This window comes from Orussus abietinus, unplaced genomic scaffold, assembly GCF_000612105.2.
Source record: "Orussus abietinus isolate OABI.00-Male unplaced genomic scaffold, Oabi_2.0 scaffold33, whole genome shotgun sequence".
In the NCBI taxonomy this organism is placed as follows: domain Eukaryota; kingdom Metazoa; phylum Arthropoda; class Insecta; order Hymenoptera; family Orussidae; genus Orussus; species Orussus abietinus.
The window spans coordinates 119,580-136,531 of NW_019394294.1; the positions used below are offsets into that span (position 1 = coordinate 119,580).

A 16,952-nucleotide genomic window follows, 5' to 3' on the forward strand; every position below is an offset into this window, starting at 1 on the left:
ACTCCTCAAATAATCGCAAGATGTTACTTATTTCCATTCTGCAAACAACTTTCCCTACCATTTCGATTCGTCACTTTGCCCAGTTCGGCATGTGTCGGCTCCTTCCGGTTTGGTTCAGATTTTGCCAAGCTAATTTATTCGGCAAACGGTTAATCGAACCTTGAAAATCCCGAAAGCACCGAATGTTTACAGATTTTAGGAAAAATAATACGCGATTGAGAAAGGTTATGCGTTTCATGTTTTTTTTTTAACCAGAATATGGAAAATCTGACGTAGCCTGCCCGTCATGAAAGTCAATGCGATGTCTTCGAAGAAGCCAGGAAATTTCTATGAATTTTTCTTCCACCTGCCGGACACGCACGGCGGAAACTCCTCGGGTTGGTCTTCGGCTCGGGTACTTCTTTCGGGCGCAACTTTCGTAATTGATTATTCCGAAGAAATGCAGGAACGAGTCCGAGCCGCGATTCGATAAAGGGGGTACCGACCGGGCGAACTTTTCCAGAAAGGGGATGGATTTCTATCGGGCGGGAATCGCTGAGAACGCAGCGAAGCCGCAGATCCCTTTTCCGTCCGCGCGAGTGCGTCTCGTCGGCGGAAACTTCCAATGGATCGAGAGCGGTAAAGAGTTAGTCCGGAATATCCATGGCGTTCGCTCAGAGTGGGAGATCTCCCGAAGTTCGGGGGCTGCAAACGTCGAGGCTGGAAGTAGGACGGCAGGAAAGGAAAGTGTAGGGTGTACATGACACACGAGACTCCTTGGAATAGCACGAAAAGCGTAGCAAACTCGTCTCCCTCCTCCGTGTTAACAATCAATTGTCTTACTACTGGCAATCCGTGCGGAAAATTAATTGCCCGGACAATTTGCGCCCTCCAAACTTTTCGCAAAACTCTTCCGAGTATTCTATCAAGGCGTAAACTCAAAAATGTGATTCGCGGCGCAACTTTCTAAGAGAGTATAAAATAGGAGATTTTAAGATTTCACAAAGTTTCGCGGCTGCGGATGTCGAGTGCCGAAGTAGGGCAGCGGGAGCAGGAAGTAAGGGATATACATGACACCCGAGGCTCGTACTACTTGTGGGAAAAGTGTGGAAATCTTTTGAAAAGGGTGATATCTCCCTCCGGGTCCATGTTACCTGTACGCCGTATTTTACGAACGGCGGTCCCTACAGATAGTTAATTATTTAAATAATTACCGACTAAAGCGATGCAAAGGACTTCGTACTTGATCATTTATTCGCGATCATGACTATCGGCGCCATAAAAGATCTTGGTTTATTCTAAATCTCCTGGAAAACTTGAAAGTAACCAATTATATATGTGCAATTACATAACATTTATCCGTAACTTTGTTTGTAGTATTACAAGCCTCCTACCATTTTATGGGGCCACGGTGTAAGATATTTCTGATGGGGTTTTATGAAATATGAGACAGCACGAAACGTTAAAATTTTCCGAAATTCAGGGGGTAAATGTTTTTTTTTTTTAAATCCAGGACACTAGTACACGTTAAGAGTCTCCGAAACTCAATGTATTTATAACTGTTGTAAAATATTAAACGACACTGAACATTAAGATTCTTCAAAATTTAAAGATGATTGCGTATTTCGGAAGTAGTACTGAGAAATATATGAGCCGCTCAGTGCACACATTGATTAACTCCATAAAACAAAAAGTTGAGAAATGCGATGAAGTAATGTAGATTCTTTTTTAAAATTCCTATTATAATATAACTTCAAATATATAATGTAGAATACATAAATACAGTTATAGTTTTCATCTAACGGTATATAAAATTAATAAGAAAGAATAGCCAAAAAATAATCGTTCTGCATTTTATATTGACAAATGTTTTTGCAGGTATTAAATTTCCTCCCGTATTCCTGTATGCCAAACCTTTTGTTCCGTTATGCTTTTGTAAATTTCATGTCCATTTATCAGGATTACGACTTCTTTTCCTCCCAATCGATGTGTTTGGTGGGGAATTTGTACCGTTGCAATCAGATGAATCCGAGAAACACGATAAACGTCTTCTTGCTCCAGACTTTCTGCTGATAAATCGTATTGAAGAATGATCACTGCTTTCCACATCCACATTGTTATTAGTTTCACTCATCTTGATTATAACGATATAATATTTAGTTCTTTAAAAACAATCAGGGAGTAATGTTGAAAAGAACAAAAAATATGTAGTCCGTGTAATATTGGTGAAGTATACAGTAACATTCAGCGTGAGAGATCACTGTTATACTAACTGCCGCCTGCATTGCGATTCTTTTTATCTGTTTGCTGATGCGATTTTATTACTCATATTGTTGAAAGGGGGAAAGCATCTTCGGCTGTTTAAAAAAAAAAGCGTCGATGTACGACCGCAACAGATAATCCAATAATACTATACTGCCAGGTATTCGTCTACGATTTACATTAGAGTATGGAGTTAATCAAAATGGCTTCTGAAATAAATTACTTATTATTCAATTATCAAAAAAATTTTGCCGTTTAATGGTGTTAATCTCTATTAATCAGGAAAGATATTATAAATATAAAAAGTTATGACTATACCAAGTGTTTTGACACCTAAATTTAAGATTTTTTAAAAAGTGGAGTTAGTCGATGTGTGCACTGAGCGGCTCATATGGCCTGCGTTGAATTTCGAAGCTCGTCCACCGACTGGAAAAAGTATCGAAAGCTCCCGAAATCCATATCAGCTTTCATGGTTCGATCGTTTCTTATGTATGCCAGTCCATATGAAAAATTAATGACTTAAATTCGCTCCTGGTCCGATGATTCCTCTCGTGCGGAATAATGAAGCCGGTCGTGAAGTATTCGCACATGACCGAGTGAAATCATAATTTGCCTGAACCCGGATGCAACGAAATCACTTAACAATTCAAAAAGGAAGCCTCTTTGGAAAGAGCTAAATCAACATTCTTTATAAAAGAAAATTTCATTTCGTCTTCGGGAAACCCTCCGTAGAACTTCTTTATCGAGCATCATTATAAAGTAGGGAATAATTCATGACATCCAATTAAAAATTTCCTTCCTGCAAGGAAATCCGCTAGACCCTGTGAACATTTCTTCCGGTTGTAATAAATCCAAATATCGCACGGTATGGGTCAGATTGATATATATTCCCTCGAAACGAGGACATTTCGGTTCACCCGAACGTGGTCGGATTTCAAGCGGAAACGTTCCCATTTTGTTTAACGCTTCAGAAAAGTAATTAAAACGGTGAGTTCCGCAGAAACGGGAATAAAAATAAAAATCGATTGATTGAGGGCTCGGAATCAATTATTTTAATTGTAACGGGGTTGCGTTTAAATGAGAACCTCTCTTTGGGGGTGGTCGAATGGCGAAACTCGGGGCGTGTATAGCGAGTCGGAGCATTCGGTATTATAACGCATAATGGTGCCTTCCAACAGAAATAGGATTTGCTCCCTGGAGCCTTATATACTGAACATATAGCAGGGACTCGATAGCCATCTTTGCCATTTTCATGAACGTGTTCCCGGATTTCTTTCATAACTCGATCGAGGCGATTCGTTTCTCTCTTTTGTGTTGCACCAAACCAATTATAATCGTCGAAGAATATCTGTAAAATCTTGAAAAGTCGAAATTTCGGGGATTCCTCACACCACTACGCTTTTATCGGTCGTGACAAATGATTTTAAGAATTATTCCAATGCTTGTTTGCCAGAGAAAAATTAGGGCTAGGTAAATGGTACACATTTTCTTATTATTTCAAATAGAAACAACGATCTCGTTGCATCCCCAATTATATCATTTTTCGTCTCGTTCTGTCTGAAAATAACTTAAATTCCGAGTAGCTAGCTTCATTGTTGTATCTTTTAACAGTTAGCCCTCGTTGTCTAATTGCAATTTTTTATAGCAGAACCTGAATTTCGTATAATTGTACCAAATTACCTATTTTTCCGAGGCTCGTTTAGAAAAATAAAGAGTATTTCGAACTGCATATTCCTAATTATTTATAGTCACTAATTACATACAGTCTAGAGGTATCAATTACTTGACGTATTCCCTGTCACCATTTTATACAATTTGTATAATTCTTTACATACCTTAGCGCATGTTATGTATTACGTACCTTAACATACCAGCACTGTCCAACGCATTGCAGTACCCGGCATACATACACCCATTCATATGCACATACGCTCATACAGAAAGTTCATTGATCCAGTGGTTAACTAACGAGCGGCGATAACGATATCAGTAAACGATCGAGATAAAATAAGCGATCGAGCGAATATCGCCTTTTCCCGGTTTTATTCCCACCACGCGAGCCGCGATCCTAACACGGCACACTGGAGAGTCCAAAGGAAAGAAAACCGGGAAAAAGAGAAGAAAGAAGGAGGGAAAGGAAGCTTTTGTAGAATTTTATTTCTCCCTGCAGAAAGTAGAACGAGAACGCACTATTATCGTTTCCACTACTTTGGCTCGCCTTCTTACTTTATGCCCGCTCAAAGGTACTAGATTCCGCTCTGAAGTAAGACAATTAATTAACCACGGTTATCGTACATGCCTATGGTTGGACCGTGGACAGTTAATTGTACAAAAGGAAATACCAGAAACACCTAGGGAAAAAGAAAGGTCTCATATACGCCGAGGTTTATATCGAAACCGACGTGGATGGTTGTCCCACGTCCCTTCGCGATACTTCCTTGTATATACGCGTAATTCCAATTTCTTTATCATTCTATAATAGCATTTTTTAATACCATTCTTTTGTCAATATTCTGAGTACTGTTTACATGCATGCTGAAATCCTATCAATTTTTGTATTAATTTTGGAATTTGGTCTGTAATCTCTTCACGATTTATCTCAATTCTCCTTGAGTGGAAAGTCTGATTAACTTGTTTGAAAATTTCGCACGATACTTCCTTGTATATACGTGTAATATCAATTTCTTTAACATCATTGTGTAATATCATTTTTTAATACCATTCTTTTGTCAGTACTCTGAGTACCGTTTACATGCATGCTGAAATCCTATCAATTGTTGTATTAATTTTGGAATTTGGTCTGTAATCTCTTCACGATTTATCTCAATTCTCCTTGAGTGGAAAGTCTGATTAACTTGTTTGAAAATTTCGCGCGATACTTCCTTGTATATACGTGTAATATCAATTTCTTTAATATCATTGTGTAATATCATTTTTTAATACCATTCTTTTGTCAATATTCTGGGTAGTGTATACATGCGTACTGAAATTCTATGAATTTTTGTATTAATTTTGGATTTTAATGTGCAATTTTTTTTACTATTTATCTCAGTGCTCCTTAGATGGAAGGCCTGATCAACTTGTTTGAAAATTTAGGAACAATTAAGAGCCGGGTGTTAAACGCTCCTGCACTTCAGGGACGTATAACGACTCTGGAAAAAAATTAGGTGCAAAGGAAACTCCTGTCAAGGATTTTACGACTTTCGAAAGGGTTCTTCTAATTTTACGACGCACTTTTTTCTTTCCTGAGCCGCGAGGAAATTTCACGGTGAAAATGGAGAACCAGTTATCGAGGGAGGGTGAGTGGCTCTAAAAAGTCCGTGCTGGATTTTTCAGAAGGACTTTCGGTCTTCCTTGCAGAGAGTGGGAACATTATCTTCCTTCGAAATTGCATTAAGAAATTACAAGACGTTCCGAGATCGAAGCCGATCGTATCCAAAAGACATTAAACCACCGAGTCGAAGCCAGAGATTTCGAAATCGATTTCCTGCCCTTTTACGAGAGACCCTCGTTTTCCGTCGTCTTTTCCGCAGTGTCAATTCGTGATTGGCTCTGCCCCGAATTCAGCGGAACAAATGTCAGGCGATTCTTAATTGGAGTCTTGCAACTGACAGATGAATTAAAATACGTCTTTAGGCAGTGGAGTATGTAAGGTCAGGATTTTCCAATTTTAAGGCGAGTGACAGTGCTCTGCGATTGAAAGATCTGGAAACGATATTATTGGCCCCTTTTAAACATTCATATTAAATCCTAAAAAAGAGTCACTACTTACAATGAAAATTCCTAATTATTCTCGAGTAATTCGAAAATCGGGTACCGAATTATGGTTTGCAGCAATGCAGCTGTACTTGATATTGCGATTAGGATATTTTTTATTGCTACGGAAATTCAGTTAATTATCCTTATTCGGTAAACTGACATAGGTTTGCCAAATGCTCGTACGAAAACGATTTTCTTTACCACTTAGAAGATCGGCGTAAAGATCAAATACAAATTGAAGATCTCGCGTCAAAGTGGAAAACTCAGGATTGAGTCGGACGGTGGTTTCATATTCCGGTCTTTTCAGTATTCGTGACTCTTTCTCTTTGGAAGCGTATACTGTATAACACCACGGAAAGTTCGCAGCAATTTGTATGGCCCCTTTTAGACTTCCTTCGGCGTTAGCTGGCTGCAATTTTAACTCGCAGTAAATATGGTACACCAAACACGAAGGGGTTAAGAATTCAATAGTTCCCGACATCGTTTACCTGTGGCTTCTTCAGGATTTATTGATAAGCGAGGAGACAGCTTAATATCACCTAATCGCCTCACTGATTGGCAATTAAATATCTCCATTTTTTCGGGCCCTCGCAATTACCGATAATTGTAAAACTTGCGGGTGTTAATCTCGCAATAGGCTGCTCCTGTTAATAATCGTTATAATTAATTTGTAACTATTCCGAAAACTGGATAAAGATAAATAACGGTATTATTGACTGAATCATCAAAATTTAATGAAAGGGCCATGCGAAATTGGGAAATGCGATGTTTGTCTCGAAAAGTCAATAATTGATCAGACATTGGACGTTCGCTAAAAATAGGGGTAAGTAAATATCGATATGATAATTGTTACTCAGTTAAAAATTATTTTATACAATTTATATATATAAGAAATCAGGGGGTCGAATGGAAGCCTTAAGCTTTGTCTCGTTTAATAATTATAAAACAAGTCACGGCTTTGATTTACGAGTTTTCGTAAAAGCTAATTAAATAACCTTCACACGTAGAATTAAAAATCTCTTCCACGAGGCAGCAGTTAATAAGGAAATTAAAGAGAAAACTGGGGATATCAGTTATAAGTGGAAAGCCCTCGATTCAGCCAGGCATATGAGGTATAATAAATTCGTTTCAAGAGTATTTTATCGAATATTTCAGTCTACGTAGCAAATTACAGGTGAAATATCTCCATGTTTTCTCCCCGAACAATTTCATACAATTTTATGCATTAATAAGAAAAATATGAATTAAAAATTGTGCACCGCTTCTAAGTAGAAAACTCGAAGCATAGTCAGACTGTGGTTTCTTATGCTATTTTTCTGGAGTTTCCCGCGGTTTTTCGGGCAAAGTGGGATAGACTGCTGTGGAAAACCTCGCAGTAATTCGTACACCATTGAGGGTCCTTTCAGGTTTCCTTTGATGTCAGTTACAGCATTTCGCCACAGGCTTATCTCGTACCAAATATAGTGCACTGGGTAAGGAGGGACTAAAAATGTAATCAGTCCTAAAAGAATTGGTCACCATATATACCGTAAAAGAAAGAAAAATGACAAAACCTCTTATTTTTCTTCCTTCTACAGCATAAATGTGCATTTATTTTTATTTTCCCACCCTATCGTAATAATTATGATTTCTAGACACACCAGATTTCAGCATAAGAGAAAAATCTATCCAGATTATTACCTTTAATCTGAATATACGAAATTCTGTTTAATATAAATAAAATATAATTTTCTGTCCACGGAACGAAATGATACTGAAATCAGTCAAACGGTACTATTCATAACCTAATAAAGAGATGATTTATTTATTTAAATCGAGCGAATAACATATTACCTGATTTTATTTAAGCTAATTGAAGTTCCTTCGACTTATATCAAGTTCAATTAGAACTGCCGAACTCTGCTGATATGAAAATTCTATTTTGTAAGGAAATGCGATGAAAATAGCATTATTTAATAGCATAAGAAGTTTACGTAAGAGCAGAAGTTATCACTTTCCAGTGGAAAAGTCAAGGTCGAGTCTGACGGCAGTTATCCGTTGTGGTTTCCTTGGTTCTTGCGACAGGTTTTTCAGAAAGCCAGTGATAATGGCACCAAACGCTTACCAGCAATTCGTGTGCCACGAGGGGGCTCCTTTAGGTTCCTTTTGATGTCAGTTGCAGTACCAGCCTGCAGGTGCGCTGACGCTTTTCCCGCTTCTCGAAGTTCCCGCGGGATTCACTCGGAAAGTTTGTGCCAGCATTGCAGGTGCACCCAGAAATGTTCGCGATTTCCGCGATAAATTGTATTTCAATCCCCTGTAAACCATCGAATAAGGAAATGCAAAAAAATGTGTCAACTTCGTTCCGTCGCACTTAGAGTCACGGCAACAAACACGTTGCAATTTCTCATGACAATTGTCACGGGAAATAAAGTTGGGACTGGAATCGGAGACAAAACAGCGCAAAAATGGCATTACACCCGTTATATCACGAAACTCACCTTAGGGGAGATCGGGTATATTTTTTTCATGCGGTACAATTGTAAGACCGGTTATAAGTAAGGCAAATATTTATGTACAAATTTGGCTTATGACATAACACCGTTCACACGTGCGTGATGTCACAAGCAATTTCACGTAAGTCAACTCGAGGAGATTTGGGTAGATAACAGTTTTACCATTTCTAAGACGTGTAATTGCGATGACCAGGAATGGACAAGTTATAGTTAACGTTTTCTTTTTTGTGAATTTCTTCATATTCATTTGTTTATAAGTTAGTGGAAACAAGTTTATTTGTTTTGTACCCAAAAGATTCGTGTTATTTTCACTGTTTTGCTCTCTTACCGTATATCTGTTATAACTGAACCCGTAACCGGTCCACATGTAACAATTATCAACTCTAACTTGAATAATTTTTTGTCTGTAACCTGTAACGGAGGTATGACCGCAGTTAAGTGGCAAAGTGTTATTGCTAAAGTTACAATTGTAACGCGATAATTATTTTTGCGCAAATACTTTTGAGCAAAGTATCAAAAACATTCTCTACTAAAGCAAGTTACAATAACACTCGATCTCCGCTACAGTTAATCATCTAATCCCATCAGCCTCTTGAAAGACACCGAGATAAGTCGGCATGGACGCACTTTTTCATGGCGAATATTATTAAGCATCTATGATAACGTCGTGATATCAGCCACTTCGCGTCTCGCTAAGCCTTCTCATCAGATCCTTGCATGTTTTTTCAACTTCCATGTGCAAGGTAGACACGAGGTAGACGAAGATGACGAGTTATTACGGAATTTCTCTGCAATATTAATACCGCGTAAACGCTGAAAGGCAAAACGCACTCCAGGCACTTTTAGACAAAGGGAAAATTTTATGGGGAAACGGACTACTGGTTATAACGCACGTTTTCGCATGAGCGAGTGGGATTTCAAAAAAAAAAACTCGTAATGGTAGCCACCGTAATGGGGTCGAAGCTTGGAACGTTCCATTTACAGGGAGACTGTAAATGGACCGAAACGTTAAATGGTGTAGGTACTCGGTGGGAGATGAACGGCCCTCGGTTCATTTTGGTACTTTGGGTTCAAGGGGCACAAGCAGAAAAAGTAATTAGCGAAATTTGTTTGCTCCGCGATGAGAACGTTTATTGTTAATTTTGGTATTCCACGTTTAATGGGCGCAAGGGGGCAAAATAATTACGGAAATTTGTTTGTCCTGTGACGAGAATGATTACTATTAATTTTGGTATTCCGAGTTCAACGGGCGGAAGGAGAGATAATGATTAGCGGAAGTCGCTTGCCTTATGATAAAAATTGTTATTGTTACTTTTGAAACATGAAGAAGGGAATTTTGAAAAGGAAGTGAAAGTAATTTGAATTCGATATGAAGGGAACGGAGTTGCATATCTCGAGAATTGCAATTTACGAACAGATAGCGGAAATTAAATATAATTAAAATTGAATCACTACTATTTTTCTTTTTACTTCAGGATGAAAAGGTATTATTTCACTGTATTAAAAACCTGACTTATAAAAGTCCTCATGTCTCCCTATGCTTTGTATATGTTCGTTATGCTTCTGCATAAGAGTGATCCGCACAACCAACCCCATTTATATGCACGCGCGTGCACTCCGCTTACGCGGTGCATCCGTGAAGCCGCATTTTAAATTTCACAGCCGCATAATTAAATGGAAACCCCCGAAAGCAGTAGACTATCTCCAACTAAGCTTGCAAGTACTAACCACCCAAAAATTCTAACTTCCACTAAATCCCAGAAATATTTGCACCTTGCGACGAATTTAACTCCGCGCGTTCACTTTAACCCTTCCTCATTTGCATAGCAATGCACCTCGAGATGTGCGATGCATTGTCACATAGAAAGTTCCCATGTTCCCGGATCTCTAGAGCCATCGGAGAGCTGTGATTTTTACGACAAAACTCTCCTTTCACAGAAGGGTAAGCCTCTGCATTTGTGTACACGTATATGCATTCCATATAAGCGATGCATTGGTGTAACGTAAGCATGTGCATCCCATATAGATACATCAAACATGCATGAAACAGCATTTTAAAATCGGGAGAAAACCCTAAATCTAATTGACTATCTCCAACAAACATTACATACACTGTCCACCCGAAAATTCTAACACCCCAAAATGTTTGCACCCTGCAACGACTTTAACCCCGCGCATCCTTAACCCTTCCTGACTTACATGCCGATGCACCTCGAGGTGCATTGTCACATAGGGAAGCCGTGTTCCCGGATCCCTAGATCCATCGGAGAGCGCTGATTCCTGCGACAAAACCCTCCTTTCGCAGGAGGGTGGTCTCGGAATTTGTATGCACGCGTGTACATCCCGCATACGCGATGCATCCGTAGCCGCGTTTGCGTCGCATAATGCAACTGCAGGGCTGGCGTGACTCGATGCAAAACCGTGAGAGACCCCACGGGTCTTCAACCGTGTGTTCACCCGTGTGTTCGCCTGTGTGCTCCCACCTGTACACACCGATGCCGTGCAAATTGCCTGCTCTATTATTCAGCTCGATGTTAAAGGGTTGTAAAGTTCGGCGGGCGAGACGCGGACAATCCGCGAGTGCGGCCATTGCGGCGTGGTCCTAAATCGTTCCGAAAACACAACCTCTTTCATCCCGGAAAACGAGCTCGATAATGACCGGGGAAACCGACCGAATGACAAAAGGATGAACGCGAACAATACGCCGACTAAGGAAACCCCTTCCCGAGATTGACGGTGTTTCTTCCTCGTCTGAAAGCACACTTTTTACGGATACGTCGATTCTTTCTCATCTTCCTTTTCATTTTGTACGGGATTCTTTGTCATTGAGAGAGTTAACGAAGGTTTCCTTATTTCCCAGGAAGACGGTATTCGATTTAGCTGAGATGTCTTTGATGTTATTTTTAGGTACGAAATTAATTTCCGTCATGGATTTATCAAATTTCAGAATTAAAGCCTTCCTTATCAATATTCCCAGAAAGTTTCCACGAAACAAGATCTTTCCGAAGAGTGGATGCTCCCCGCGGGGAACGAAGTTTAAAGCCTCGTTTCCATTCGGTGCCGTTTAAAAAAAGAGGGGACGGATATCAGATCGAAATCGGCCAAGAATTGATTTTTCATTTACAAACGCCGCAATCTGAAAAACCATGCATAAATTTCCACTTGAAAGCGCGTGGGATGTTTGGTATAAAAAAAAATTGGAGAGGAAGAATTTCCCAAAATGAAAAGTTGAATAATACACCGGCTTAAAGCACTCCGAAAGGGTGGTCGTACTTAAATTTAAACGTTTTCAAATTGCTCCGGGAATTTAGTGCTCGCAACTTTGTAACGCTTTATTTTTTCTTTTTCCCTAACGGTCAAACGTCCAACTACTCGAAAAAGAAGTTTCAAGTGCATTGCGTGCACTCTGGCGAACCTCGATGCGGGAGATGTTCATTCAAATTCGTTGGAAGTAGACTGGGCTGCAAGTAAATCTGGACTTGGAAAGTACAGCTGACGTTAAATTGGCACGTAAGGTGCATCGTCAATTAGGTCGGATTCCGGCGAACGCGATTGTTTGCTGGAACTCGGAATTTGAGGGAGATCGACTTCGAGGAATCAATTTTTAAAATCGGCGCAGGTGCAACGTCGCCCTCCACCCGATGCAAAAACCTATCCCTTTGACACGCAAGATGCATTACCAAGTGGAATTTCCCCAAGTGGCACAAGGACGTTCCGTTCCGAGTTTTAACATTGGATGCACGAGCTGAATAACTCCGATAACCTCTTTCCCTTTGGAAAATCAATTTCCCCGACAATTGACACGGTGGCGAGGTCGAGCCGAATGCCAATTAAGAATTTCTCCCGCGTTGGGAAAGGTTAAGGTTCGTATGTTTGAATTTTTATCTGTACCTGCAGTGGAGGGTACTTCGCGTGTAGTTTTTTTTTTAAGGGAACTTTTTCGATTTTGAGAGATTTCGCTGATCTTTTAGAGAGATCGGGCGTGACGAGGTCGGGCTTAATTCTAACCCAGGAGGTTCTACCTTCTTATTAACCCTTCAAGGGTCTCGTGCCCAGGAGTCACGCAAAGGGACCGATGGGGTGTAATCTATTCCGGGCTCTATTTTTGGGGTGGTGTTGAAACTTTTGTTGAATCTTTTTACCAGCTGCAAGGGGACCATTGGGGTGTAATCTATGCCAGATTCTACTTTCGGATAGCGTCGGTTATCATTTAACCAGCTGCTCGGTACGATGGGTAGGGATTTCTTCCCCCTGAAAGACCATTATTTATCTCAACTAATTTAATGTTCGACGCCTTGTTCTCGAGTCTGGAACCCTTGTAATCGGATCACTCGGCGAAGCAATAGCTTTCCATCATTAAAAATTCATTTTCGCGTCCATCGACGTCGCAGTCTCGTCCAACACCCCTTCAGCAATTATCTTCCCTCTTCCCTGACGTCCATTTCTCCCGATCTCGACGTTATCGATGATCTCTGCAAAGAAAGCACTCAATTTAAACGGACAACAATTTCTCCCCACTAAATGTCTATTTACAAAAAGAACGGGACCTAGAACAATGACCTTCACACCGTTCCCCTTATCATATCAGAGTTATCACATCAAGATTAATTCATTCAACTCGGTAATTCTGCCCCTCAAACGTATACATAAATTTCCTCGCATCCGATTCTCATAACTATTTAAACTGAGCTATAACTTTCCTTCAACAAAAGTCCATTTACCCTTTAACCGGAAACCTGGTCCAACTATTTCCCTACACTCTATCAAACTATTCCTAAAATCTATACACATTATTCCTCAAGATTGTGTCAAAGTTGTGGATCTTATATCTTAAAAGTAAATCACCATACATTCACTATAGCCTCTAAATTAATTTATAACTTCATAACAGAATCATATAACTTCGTGAAACTATGTAGCAAAATACGTACACTAATATACTATTATCCATCAAATTAGTACACCGTCTGGTATAACAGCATTATCTAAAAAGAAATGTTATAAAATGAATACCCCATTTCTATGTAACAGCATTTTTATAAAATATGTTATACAATTAACATACCATGTCTGAGCACGAAACAAAAAAAGAAACCTTGATATTACAAAATTGCAACATTTCTCCCGACCGTCCCGTTCGCGTCACACATTTCAGCTCGTATGCAAACTCCCATAAATTCGCGGAGAGTCAGCCGGAGGGGCTTGCATGTGCACACGGGACAGGTATGCGCGCGCAGTTGCACGTGCAGCTGGGATTGTGTGGGTATTATGGATTTTAAGGAGAAGAGCGAGGTCAGGTCGATCGCCAGCCCGAAAGACCTTGACTCAGTGGCCGAATGGCGCAGACGCGAAGGTCCACCCCCGCCTGGCAAACGCCACCAACCCCCTCGCTATATTACTCTACAGGCTGTCCACTATTACTATTATTACGCCAAGTGCATGACTCCGCTACCGAGTACGTAACAGTTAAATGAAAACGTCACGCGAGGGTGGAGGGACGACGGCGCTCGTCACACTCGGGGGAGTAACCTTGCCTTTCTTCTTTTTTCCAGGGATGCCTAGGGTGCAGCTAGGGAGAAACTAGGGTGAAACTAGGACTCAACAGTTAGCACGGGGTCGCACGATTTTTCGCTCTCGAAAGGAACCCTCGAAATAGCCTTTTCGTAGGTTAGGGGTTGAAAGCTTAAAGTCGGCAGATGCGAGACAAACGAGTTGGATTATTGCATTTAAATAAATTCCGATGTTACAGATTAATTAAATCAAATCAAACAAGGTTCGATTTCAAGGGGGGAAATCTGCTCCGAGTTGAATGGAATTTGCTGAGAAAATTTTATCGTGATTGTAATGCATCGCGTAATATGTTTTCTAATTTGTGATAATGTCCTTCCACCGAATGGATGTCTCTTTAGTTGGGGACCTTTTATCCAGGTCAGCACTTGCCTAAATTTTATCCAGTTTCTCGCGCATATTTTCGAAAACTAGGAATGGGAGGTGGAGGTGTTGGTGCAACAAAAGCGCAGTTTCGAGGTCCTTAATCTTTCCATTAACTGCAGGCACGTTATCACACAGACCCGGGCGTACGTTCCATCATTTTTTCTCTCCATGTTTTTTGTTGATATAATCTCTTCGTGCTGTTTATTATTTCATTTGATTACTATAATGTTTAATCTTCCGTAAAAGATACCTTTAATATAATTTAGCTGCTACTTGTACTTCACAATTAAAAAATTGAGATGGCCTCTGAGACCACGTATCTACGTTCACAATCGGTTCTTAAGGGTAACGTGCATTAACGAGGCACACATTTCATCATTTTTAAATAAACACGAAAAATGATTGCACATGTACGTGAAACGGATGCGTATCTTTGCAAAGATATTAAATAAAAAATGGGAAAATTTCTGAACCCTTCTCGGTGTTGGGCAAAACAAACTCTGAGAAAGGGCGCTCGAAGAAGGAGAATTGCGGGTCTCGTTAGGAAAGTATTAATTGGCCTCTACCAGGCAAAAGGAACGGCTCGACTGGCCGAGTTCGATTATGAGGAATTATCGACATAGCTCGAGTTATCGGCCTTTTTACGGGAGTTTAATGGCCGATTAACTTTCGCGTGGCGAGCCGGCTTTGTTACTGTGCTCGGTCGGGTACGGCAGGGCCAGAAGGCGGAGTTTAAGGCTCGATTCCGATAATGAGAAATCCTGCAAAATCAAAGACGGCAGGAAAGAATCGAACCGTGATCGACAACCCGGCAAATGTAGGTGAAAATCGAACACAAGCACACACGTGAAAAGTTGCTCGGATTCGGTTTTTCGAAGATGAAACCTCGCACAGTGAATTATAACGATTGCACCTTCCATTAAAAAGAAATGTTTATAACTGATTAAAAAACAATATATAATTTTGAAACTTTAGGTATGGATCGAAGACTCTTAAACGCGCAACGTTTGGTCGCTAAATTGTTAATATCGCGTCAGTATTTGTTTCGACGTTATTTTTAATTATCACGGTTTACAGGATCGTGAAACTGCGAGTTCACCAGATTGCTTGTTTAGAGGAGATCGTTGAACGTGTAGCCGATGTTGCAGGAGACATTGCAAACTTGGACATAAAAAGTCAATGCAACGCTCAGGTTTACGTTATCGCTGCGTAGAAATCCATGGGAGATAGCAAAAAATGTACACCGAGATCAATCCACGTAACGGCGTCCGTGGAAATTGTTTCAGGGAGTGGAAGAGCAGCGTTTGGTTTCATTTCTTTGATCTGCGTGACGTTTCGCGCGGCATTAGCGCATAAATGCATGAATCTCGTGAACAAAAAGCCCGTTGAAGGTAAGAATGCGCTTAAAAATAAATGGCCTCTATCGCTTTGCACACGGACAATGGAGTTCCGTTGCGTGTGGGGTCTCTGGCAATTAACATCACTCTTAACACGTTTCGGATTCCTGACTTTATCAGCAATTATAGTGCCAGAAACTTTTCAGGAGATATCGCGATGTGACATTTCCGCCTAAGTGTTGTACATTTCACCTCTTTTTCCACGACATATGCTGATACGTGATCATTTTTTCCTGGCATTGCCATTTTGACAACAGCTCTATCCTGTACACGGTACAATACAATGTACACGGAGAAAAAAATCTCATTGAATCAAAGAAATACTTCTTTGAATAGTCGATAAATAGGAATTAGTATGGATATTTATTGGGATTGTATGTGTATCGCCTTTATATTTAATTGCTTTAAACTGTCGTCGCCATTTCGTCAACATTTCTACTTCACGGTGAACGAGTTTTAGCTTCGCAAAAAGAGGAAACAATAGTGAAGTTCTTGTTTAAACTCTCGTTAGGACGCTAATATTCATTATAACTTCGGATTTTATTGTAAAGCGTATTTATCGCCGACGTAATTGATAATTAGAGATATCACCGGCGACGGAAATGCCCGACAATGGGACATTCAACAATGGAGTCGTGCGAGGCGTGTTTGCTCGCCTCGGGTGACATTTTCGAAAGGAGGGTTCACCGATTTTGAATTCTTCGACCGAATCTAAATCCGTGAAAAAAGGGAAATGTTCGCTCTGATTCCGACCCGATTTTTCACCTTCCGGGAAAATTGAATTACCTCCTATTAACTCGACTCACCGATATTCGGAATACTACGCGAGAGAGATTATTGTTGGAAACGTGAATTTTCCTAAGCGTTAAAATTAATTTACAATTTCTATGCACCATTTTCCCATAGTCTAGCCTATATTCTTAAGTTAAATCTTAGCAAATTTCCGGAAATTCTAAGGGAACATTTTCATTTTGGGGACGCCTCTTATCGTTAGGTAGTACTAATCGTCTTGTTTGAGTAGATGCAACGCTACGTGAAATTTTCGGAGATTATGAAGATTACACTCAAATTCAATAGTAAAGCCGAAGTCGAGGTTTGCTCTTCCATGATGTCGTTTTCCAATTAC

The 16,952-nt window shown here is 40.1% G+C and overlaps 1 long non-coding RNA gene across 1 annotated transcript; it reads right to left on the reverse strand.

Moving 5' to 3' along the window:
• Positions 1 to 12,012: 12,012 nt before the first annotated feature.
• Positions 12,013 to 13,679, reverse strand: LOC111674451. Its single transcript, XR_002762455.1, has 3 exons — positions 13,561 to 13,679; positions 13,427 to 13,480; positions 12,013 to 12,967 (listed from the first exon to the last, which is right to left on the reverse strand). It is a non-coding gene; the product is annotated as an uncharacterized LOC111674451 (long non-coding RNA).
• Positions 13,680 to 16,952: the final 3,273 nt, after the last annotated feature.